The sequence below is a fragment of the Zingiber officinale genome, chromosome 1B, assembly GCF_018446385.1.
Source record: "Zingiber officinale cultivar Zhangliang chromosome 1B, Zo_v1.1, whole genome shotgun sequence".
Lineage (NCBI taxonomy): Eukaryota > Viridiplantae > Streptophyta > Magnoliopsida > Zingiberales > Zingiberaceae > Zingiber > Zingiber officinale.
The window spans coordinates 50,287,559-50,296,854 of NC_055986.1; the positions used below are offsets into that span (position 1 = coordinate 50,287,559).

General features: G+C 39.6%; 1 long non-coding RNA gene across 1 annotated transcript; it reads right to left on the bottom strand.

Annotated features, from left to right (window-relative positions):
- Positions 1-6,422: 6,422 nt before the first annotated feature.
- LOC122056262 lies at positions 6,423-7,375 on the bottom strand. The gene is made up of 3 exons (XR_006133096.1): positions 6,945-7,375; positions 6,774-6,876; positions 6,423-6,479 (listed from the first exon to the last, which is right to left on the bottom strand). It is a non-coding gene; the product is annotated as an uncharacterized LOC122056262 (long non-coding RNA).
- Positions 7,376-9,296: the final 1,921 nt, after the last annotated feature.

Below are 9,296 nucleotides of genomic sequence, written 5' to 3' on the forward strand. Positions count from 1 at the left end.
AGTTGTAGTTAAGCTTCTGTTTTCTGTGCCTAAACGCTGTAAGAGGCTTCTCCGCCTGAAGGAGTTTTTGAGCTTAATCTTCCTTGGATTAACAACCACATCGGTTTTAACCAAGTAAACATCTGGTGCCTCGTCTTTTCTTTTATGCTTTTATTTATCTGCTTAATTCATTTTACAAGTGTTAGCTTAATCGTTCGAGGAAGGGTTGTCAGTTTTTAATTGACAGGTTATTTACCAACCCTTCTAGCCGGCCCAATGGTCCTACAAGTGGTATCAGAGCCGAGTACGCCTCAGAAGGACTAACCGCCGTCTGAAGCAACAAAACAATGGCTGGAGCTAGCGACTACCCACCAGCATTCGAGGGGGAGCTTGCTTCTTGGAAGCAACAAATGACGGTATTTCTTAACTCTGATATTGGTATTTCTCTAATAATGAAAACTGGTTATGAAGCACCAAAGAAAGCAAACGGAGAAAAGATCGACATACGCCTCTGGAACGAGAAGCAACGCGACAAGTTTATGGCAAACGGTCGGGCAGAGTTTCACATTCTAAGCGCGATACCAAATAAAGATTTCGACAGAGTCGGAGAATATAAAAGCGCAAAAGAACTTTGGGAAAAGTTCTTAAAACTCTACGAAGAATCGGTTGAAGTCGTCCCCTCAATAGACATCGAGCCATCATCAGAAGAATCCGAGACGGAAGAATTTACCGAGACAACCCCAACAGTCGAAGTACATCCCGAAGCTACAAGCTCATCCCAGATGAGCATCGATGAAGGGGGAGAGACTTCGGAAGAAAGCAAATCGATAGGGGGAGAATCAACTACTGACAAGGTAAGTCAGGTATTGTCTCCACCTTTTGAACAAGTAATTAAATCATCGAAAGAATTCTTTGAATCGCAAAATGCTTTGATAAAAGATTCTTACGAATCATAAATTATTTTTTCAAAAGAATTTTGCAAATCAGAAAAATTGTCGAAAACTTTCTTCGAATATTTTTTCGAATTACAAATTACCTTCTCGAAAAAGTTTTGCGAATTAAAAATTGAGTCATCGAAAAAGTTTTTCGGATTAAGAAATCTATTGTTAATAGATTCCTGTAAATTAGAATTTTTGTTGTTAAAAAATTCTTGCAAATTACAAAATATTCCTTCAAACGACTTTTGCACATTGTCGAAAGAATTGTTTATATTGTCGAAAAATTTTATCAAGTTAAAATCTATGTCATCTGAATATTTCTATGAAATTGAAATTCAAATAGAAATTAACATGATACAAATTTCTGCATGTATAATCTTTGTAGCATTAAATCTAAAAAAGATTGATTTAAGAAATTATGATAAGTTAAAATGAAAATTTAAAACTTTCTAATAAATAGAATTAAGAACTAAATAAATAAATAAATGCATAGAAATTTTTTTAAAAATGTTTAAATTTTCTTGCATAAAAGTCTTTTGGGCTTAGAAAGTTTTTTTTAACTTAGAAACTGTAACGACCACCCTTCTTACTACTACTACTCTCTAAGGATGACCGTTACTTAACTACTAACTCTACTTAACCGATATGATTAAAAATCACATGGAAACCCTACCGAAAAATTTCGACAAAGTCTCCCCTGTACCGGTGACCTTAAACTGACATACATAACATAATATACACAGCCACAGGTGGCTGGAACACATATCAAACACACAAAAGGAATAACATCACCACGCAGTTTAATGAAATCAAATCATGCAAGTAATGAATAGCGGAAACAAAATAAAAACATACAATTAACTAACAGCGGAAGACTAAATGACTCATCTAATACATTCTTAATAAATGACAATCTTAATAAATTCTTAAACTAAGTCCCAAGGCTTCCATAGTCCTGGCATCACACACCATCCGCGCCACTTTGTCGCCTTCCTTTCTATATCTTTTCCTTTCCTGTATCTGCAGTAAGAGGAAGTGTAGTCTATAAGCAAAATTTGCTTAGTAAGCGCTATCTAACTCACAAAATCACGAATGTGCATGTATACGAAAAGAACTAGGAACTATATGCTCTAAAAAGAAATAAAGCATAAACATAACTGCTCATGTCAAACTAATAGCAAAGAAAAGCTAAGAAATCTACTCATGTAATTCTACTCGCTAATCATGCTACTCATCTAATAGGTAAACATGAAACTACTCATCCACTAGATAAACATGGTAGAATAAAGAACTAAACTTACTGAATTCTAAACACCTTCTGAATCTGATTCCACTTGTTTAAAGACTTATTCTTTAATACTTTATACTTATGTAAAACTCGTTTTACTTGTTCAAAAACTTATACTTATAATACTTCAAAATAATAATCAACTTCTCTTGGGCCCGGCAACTGTGCTTTTACTTTTGTAACGACCCGACCCATTCGGCGGCCCATTTGGAGACCCTATGGTCGTCGACCGTCGACCGTCGGCCGAGCCGTTACTACTAGGTTATCTAAACCTAGGGACGACTATGGGAGCCCAGCCCAAGGACAGAGAGTCCAACACAGTGCCACTGATAAAAGTAAAATACTTGTTATCTTTTAATACTTCTATATAATGCCTCGGCATTTTCTTTAGCACCTTGTGTGCCAAAATCCCTAAAGTCTTGACTTTGGGATCTACTTAAGGCCTTGGCCTTTTTCTTTCTTTTCTTTATCTTCTTATACTTGTTAATACTTCTAAAAAATGCTTCTTTAAAAACTGAAATGTTTAAACAAATTCTAATACTGCAATACTTAAACAAAAAGTCTGCATACAAAGCTTAACATAAATTCTGCACTGCTCTACTTAATAAAAATCTGTACTGTGATACTTTAAGCATGCTTCCATAGAAATAAAAAGAAAACTTAACTAGTTAAATCCCTAACTAGTTAAATTCCTAACTACCAACATGTATCATCTATCATTCAATCCTAAACCACTAATGATCATACATCTAATTTTCGGCAATACTAATAGATAGGAAAACAAAATTCTTCAACATGCTACAATGGAAATTAGAAGAAGGAAATCAAATCTCAGAATTAAATCTGCACATGCTAAAAACTAAACTAAATCTGCATTTGCTTAATGAAACTAAACTAAATCTGCACTTAATGAATATGAAATCTATTAGTGCATGATAAAATATATACTACATCACTACTTGTTCCATAATTCCAAAACTCCTAAGAAGTTAGGTGAAGTATCTACATTAAATTTACTAATGCAACAACTTGCAAGTATCATAAAACTCAATTGTAAGGGTTCAACAACACAAAACAGAGATCGAATTCCTCAACAAAGAAATCGAACAATCTCGAGAGGCAATTCTATATCAAATCTCAGCTTCAAACAATGTTCACAGAAACCAAACGAAATGCAACTAGATCATCTACAGATTCTGAATTATTTCCAGCAAAGCAAGGCATAAGGAAAGAATGCTATTACGATAAAGGAAATTGATACATGAAGATGATAGTATGCTTGAATCTGCTAGAATTCAAAACTTAGGTAAAGCTTAATCGAAAATACAGAACCAACTCACTGTCTAAACTAATTATCGTCTTTCTTCCTTTAGGGTTCACGGCGGCAAGCACCAGAAAGAAATCACTACTTCTAATATATAAACAAACTCATGCAAAACTTCGGGAACAAGGAGAGAATCAAGGATTAAACCTCGGAGCTATCCTACTGCAGGTGAGTAGCAACTTACTTGCGTTCTTGAACTCACAGCCGAAGAAGGAAGATTTCTAAGGTTCGGGTCTCTTGAAATCGTGGCCTCTCTTCGTGTTCACGGGTCCTCCTTGACGAGAGGAGCTCGAATCCGAGAAGAGCTCGCGGAAATCCCCTTCGGCCGGCCGCCGGAGACGACGCTAGGGCTTCGTTTCCCTTCGCTCGGCAGAATCGGCGCCGACGCCGTTCGTGAGGGAGAGGAGAGAAAAATTAGGTCACGAGGAAATAATCAAGCCCTAAGTTCTCCTCTTATAACCTTAATATTCTGTTAACTGCTTTAAATAAATCTCCTACCTTTTCTAAATAGAACCGACGGCTGGATCACCTGGTTAGTCGGGTTTTGACCAATTCTAAGGTCACGGCTTCGATTCCTCAGCCGCGCACTTTTCGTTTCGATTTATTTTCTATTACCAACTATTCTTTAAATACCATTTGTTCTATATATATTCAGCAAAACTTGCTTAGCTCAGTTGGTTGGCTGACTTTGGTTAGGGTCTAGTTCGGTCCAAGATCTTGGGTTCAAAACCCGATCTTAACACTTTTTTATTTTATTTTATAAACTTCTTCCTCTTGGTAAAAATGTCAAACGAACTCCAAAAATTACGTAAAAATACTCTAAAAATTTCTAAAAATCTCTAAAATATTTTAAAGGTATTTCTAAATATTTTGAATTATTTTTGGGGCTCAAAATGAGGAAATTTGGGTCGTTACAGAAACTTTTCAAAAAGCTATTGTTGACTTAGAGATATTTTAACAGATAACTTTTCAAAATTTTCTATGTCTTTAAACCCTTAGAATTTTAAACCCCATTTTTATTGTGATCAAAGGGGGAGAAGAAGAAGTATAAGTCTAGGGGGAGGTAGAGAAAATTGAAAATTAAAATTTTCTGTTGGAATTTAATTTTTTCTATCTTATTGCACTTAATTGCAATATAAATTAGTTTATGTTTTATGTCTATTTTTTCCCTAGCTTAACTTGGGTTGATCACACCAAAAAGGGGGAGATTGTTGGAACCCCAAGGTTGTTTTGGTGTGATCAACAAGTTAAGTTAGGTCCTGTGTGTATTTAACCTTGTGTCTAAGTGTCCAGGAGCTTAGGAACACAGGTACTCGAGCGGAAGACGCAGCTAGCGAGAAGGACGGCACGCTGTGTGTCACGCCCCAGAGGAGTCTCTGTCCGAAGAAATTTCGACAGCATCTCCCCTGTACGGCGGACAATATGAAACTTTCTACATATCACATATACATCAGCCACAGGCGGCTAGAATGATAACAAAAAAAATAAAGACAAACACTACGCAGTTAATAAAGATATCCAGCCTCTGGCTGTCACAACCACGCAGTTAATAACAGTAATCAATAACAATAGGACTCTGACTCGAAATCCACCCTACTCCACTACACTTGTAAAGCTCAAATCCAACGAACTCACCTCTTCTGCCGTCCAGGCAGGCATATAGTAGAATAAAAACCAAACCATCCAAAAGTCCATCAAACGGTAACAATCCGTACAATATCCATAAATAAAATCCAAAACAAAACTAAAACATAGTCTGATGGAAGAAAAACCAAAATAAAGCAAACAACAACCTAGTAGAGAACTAGCTCTACGTGCAGATGGGGGGCCAGCGACTGGAACTGCTCCGGACAGCCTCGAGGCGGGGTGAGTCCAACACTCAGCAGGTACAACTGATATGCATAATAAAACAAATAACAGACAACACTAATCATGCGTACAGTCTCCTGAATATGAGGAGGATAAATGCAACTGAAATGAAATCAAAAGATAACTGTACTGACCGGATCAAAGTATAAAGGTAACAGGTCGTCAGACCGAGTGAGTCATAATCCTGTATGCATGTCAATCAATGCATCCAAACAAATGCAGCATATAAGTGCAGCAATCACAAGCAAATAAAAATGCAATAAATGCATATGTCAACCCCATACTCTGAAATCAATGCTCCTGTGCAATGACAGAGTAAACGGGATGCTGTCGGAGTACTCCTGTCCTGTGACCCCAAATCATAAATGGGGGAGCTCAATGCTCTCATCTCCCGGTACACGATGATGGGGAGGACATCTCTGCCGGCTACCACGCTGAGTCTCCTGACCAACGGAGCCAAACAAAGTCCACCATCTGCCGGCTACCACGCTGCTACCCTAAATGCCAACGGAGCCAAACAGAGCGGAACTGACTGCCGGCTACCACGCTGAGTCACCTGACCAACGGAGCCAAACAGCAGAACCGCCACACACCAGCCAGATATACAAATCCATGGGTGATGTGTGCAGTACATGTAACTGGCGATGAGCTCAACCAAAGTAGAGTCGACAATCGCACAGCATGCAATCATGATGCATGATACTGAACATGGCAATCTCATGAATAACATGGCATGATCCATATAAATAGATACAAAGTGTGTACCACAAGAAGACGTATCAAATAGAAGGCACACAAATCGAAGAGGGTATCAAATAAACCCTAGATCCAGAATATAACAGAGCATGTGGTTAGGTCACTACCTAAGGCATATGTGATCAGGTAGATAATATGTAGTGCAGAATAAATAAACAAACAACATGTACTAATCATGTAGTGACCAACCGAAATAAACAGGTAACACAATTACTGTTATATGTTAAACATATTATCATGCATATCAAAAGACATAAGTCAAAGTACCCGCCTCCAATAAAGTGGTCCAAATCCGACTCCGAGATACTCGTCTCGCGTCAAGATCCTGTGTTAAACAAACAAATATATATATTTTATTTAGCTAAATCCTACTGAATAGCTAAATAAACAAATCTCTAAAATTGAATTAGGGCAAAACCCTAATCAATAACTAATAATCCATGCATACAACATTACACTAATCTTGTATCAACATGTTTCAATTAATGACATTCTAATCACACTCAACATTCAACTACAACCTTTAAACTAAAAACATGTCTTACTACATGTTCCAAACTAAACTCATCTACAGCATACTCAAGTATCAAATTACACTAATCAATCACTCTATACGTACCTCAATTCACACACTGCTCTAGATCCGCAACCAACAAGTAGCTGTTGGAAAGAAGGCTGCCGGAACCAAGAACAAGCAAGCCTCACAGCACACAACCTCACTACTGCAATCAAAACGGATCAATAGCAGATCAATCAATCCAATGACACACCAATGGAACAAGAACCTCACCTTGTTGGCTATGACCTAGGGCACGACACAGAGAAGGGAGGAAGTGAAATCTGTGGCCACCGACGGCTGTGTACCCTAACTAGGGCACGGCTTGGAGCAAAGAGGAGAGAATCGGGCTGGGGGCTTGATCGGCCGTAGTCCTGTGCTCGTTCTCTCCGCGACCAGGGCAACAGGGAGTCGACTGTGGCCCTAGTCACCGGCGGCAGAGGAGTAGAAGGAAAAACCGCTCGGGATCAGGGAAGGAAGTTAGGACACGCACGGAAGACCGGCAGCACTTCCGTCCGGCGTCGACACTGTGCAGGGTAGAGGAGAGGCGGCTCTCGTCGCCGGCGACAGAGGGGAGAGTGTGCGCACGCGAGAGAGATGAGGAGAAGATCGGGTTTGGGAGAGGAAACCGGCGCGAGGAAGAAGGAGAAAAGGAACGGGCGGAGAAGGTGTCGAGCACGAGGAAAAAAAATAAGAGAAAAAGAAAAGATAAAGGAGAAAAAAAAAATAAAATAAAACTTTTCCTCATTAAAACAGGGTAGTCTAAACAGGCTTTTCCGGACCCCATTTTTATCCCCGTTAACTCGTCCGTACGAGCTCCGAAAAATTCCCGAAAAATTCCCAAAAATTCTGGAAAATTCTCTTATTAATATTCGCCTATTTTCCGGTATTTTACATTCTCCCCCACTAATAAAAAATTTGGTCCCCAAATTTCGTTATCTACCATCAGCTAGTACTAACAACAGATATAAAGTATATATGCTGAACGGTAAATAAATCACATACCTCAAGTGAAAAGATAGGGATATCGAGCTCGGATCGTATCCTCGAGCTCCCAAGTAGCCTCCTCATCCGAATGATGCTGCCATCCGACTTTAACCAGCCGGATAGTCTTGTTCCGCAATTGACGCTCTTTCCGATCTATAATCCATACCGGAATCACCTCACAAGTGACGTCAGGCTGAACGAGAACTGAGATATCTGTCAGCACATGTGTCAGGTCAGGTACGTATCTCCTCAGCATAGATACGTGGAATACATCGTGGACGCCTACCAAAGACGGCGATAGTGCCAACCGATAAGCTACCGCTCTAATCCTTTCCAAGATCTGGAAAAGTCCAATATATCGCGGAGCTAGCTTACCTTTGAGGCCAATCTCTTCACCCCTTTCGTGAGTGAAACTCGTAGAAATACCTGGTCGTAAATGGAGAACTCTAAGGATCTCCGACTCCGGTCAGCATAACACTGCTGGCAGTCTTATGCCTCTGACATCCTCTGTCTGATAATATGGACCATTTTGCCTCACGTTGAGCTCTATGAGGTCTCAACAACTGGGTCTCTCAGATTCTCGTCCTGATCGACGACTGAGCAACTATGGTAACAAGAATACCCTGCTCTGTCTATCCCTGCTCCTCAATGTCTAACACAGAGAAATCCTGAATCAAATCTGTGACCACAACTCGGTGGCAAGCTAAAGTCCCTCTGGACCTCTAGCTAAGTGCATCGGTAACCACATTAGCTTTTCCCCGGTGATAGCTAATGGTACAAATCATAATCTTTCAGAAACTCCAACCATCTCTTCTGTCGGAGATTAAGTTCCTTCTAAGTGAACCGATATTTGAGACTCTGATGGTCAGTGAAAATCTCAATGTAATATCGTACAGGTAATGCCGCCAAATCTTCAGGGCAAAAATAATAGTGGCCAACACCAGATCATGAACTGGTTATTTCTTCTCATGCTCCTTCAACTATCGAGAAACATATGAGAATACTCTACCGTGCTGCATCAGAACAACACCCATATCCTATAAAAACGTGTCGGTGTAGAGGACAAATCTGTCCTCTTCGAAGGGTAAAACCAAAACCAGAGCCGACACTAATCTCCGCTTCAGCTCCTAGAAACTGGTCTTGCAATCCTCAATCCAAGTAAACTTCACGCCCTTCATGGTCAAGCGTGTAAGTAACATAGCAATCCGTGAGAAACCCTCAACGTATCTCCGGAAATATCGAATCAAACAGAGGAAGTTGCGAGCTTCCTATACAGATTCTGTCTAATCCCAACGGTAACAATCTCGATCTCATGTGGAACCACGGTATACCTCTATTGGTGACCGTGTGGCTCAAACATCTCACATAAGACAATCCAAACCAGCACTACTGATAATCACATATAGATGTTCTCGTCGAATCATCTCTAGATCTATGCAAAGGTAGTGTACGTGACTCACCTCGGATCCGTAATAGATCACAACATCGTCCACAAAGATAATGGACACCTATCCAAACATCCTCAACATACCAGGATCATCGAGTCCCTGAAAACATCTAAGGCACTGTAAGCCTATATGGCAAAAACCAATACACATA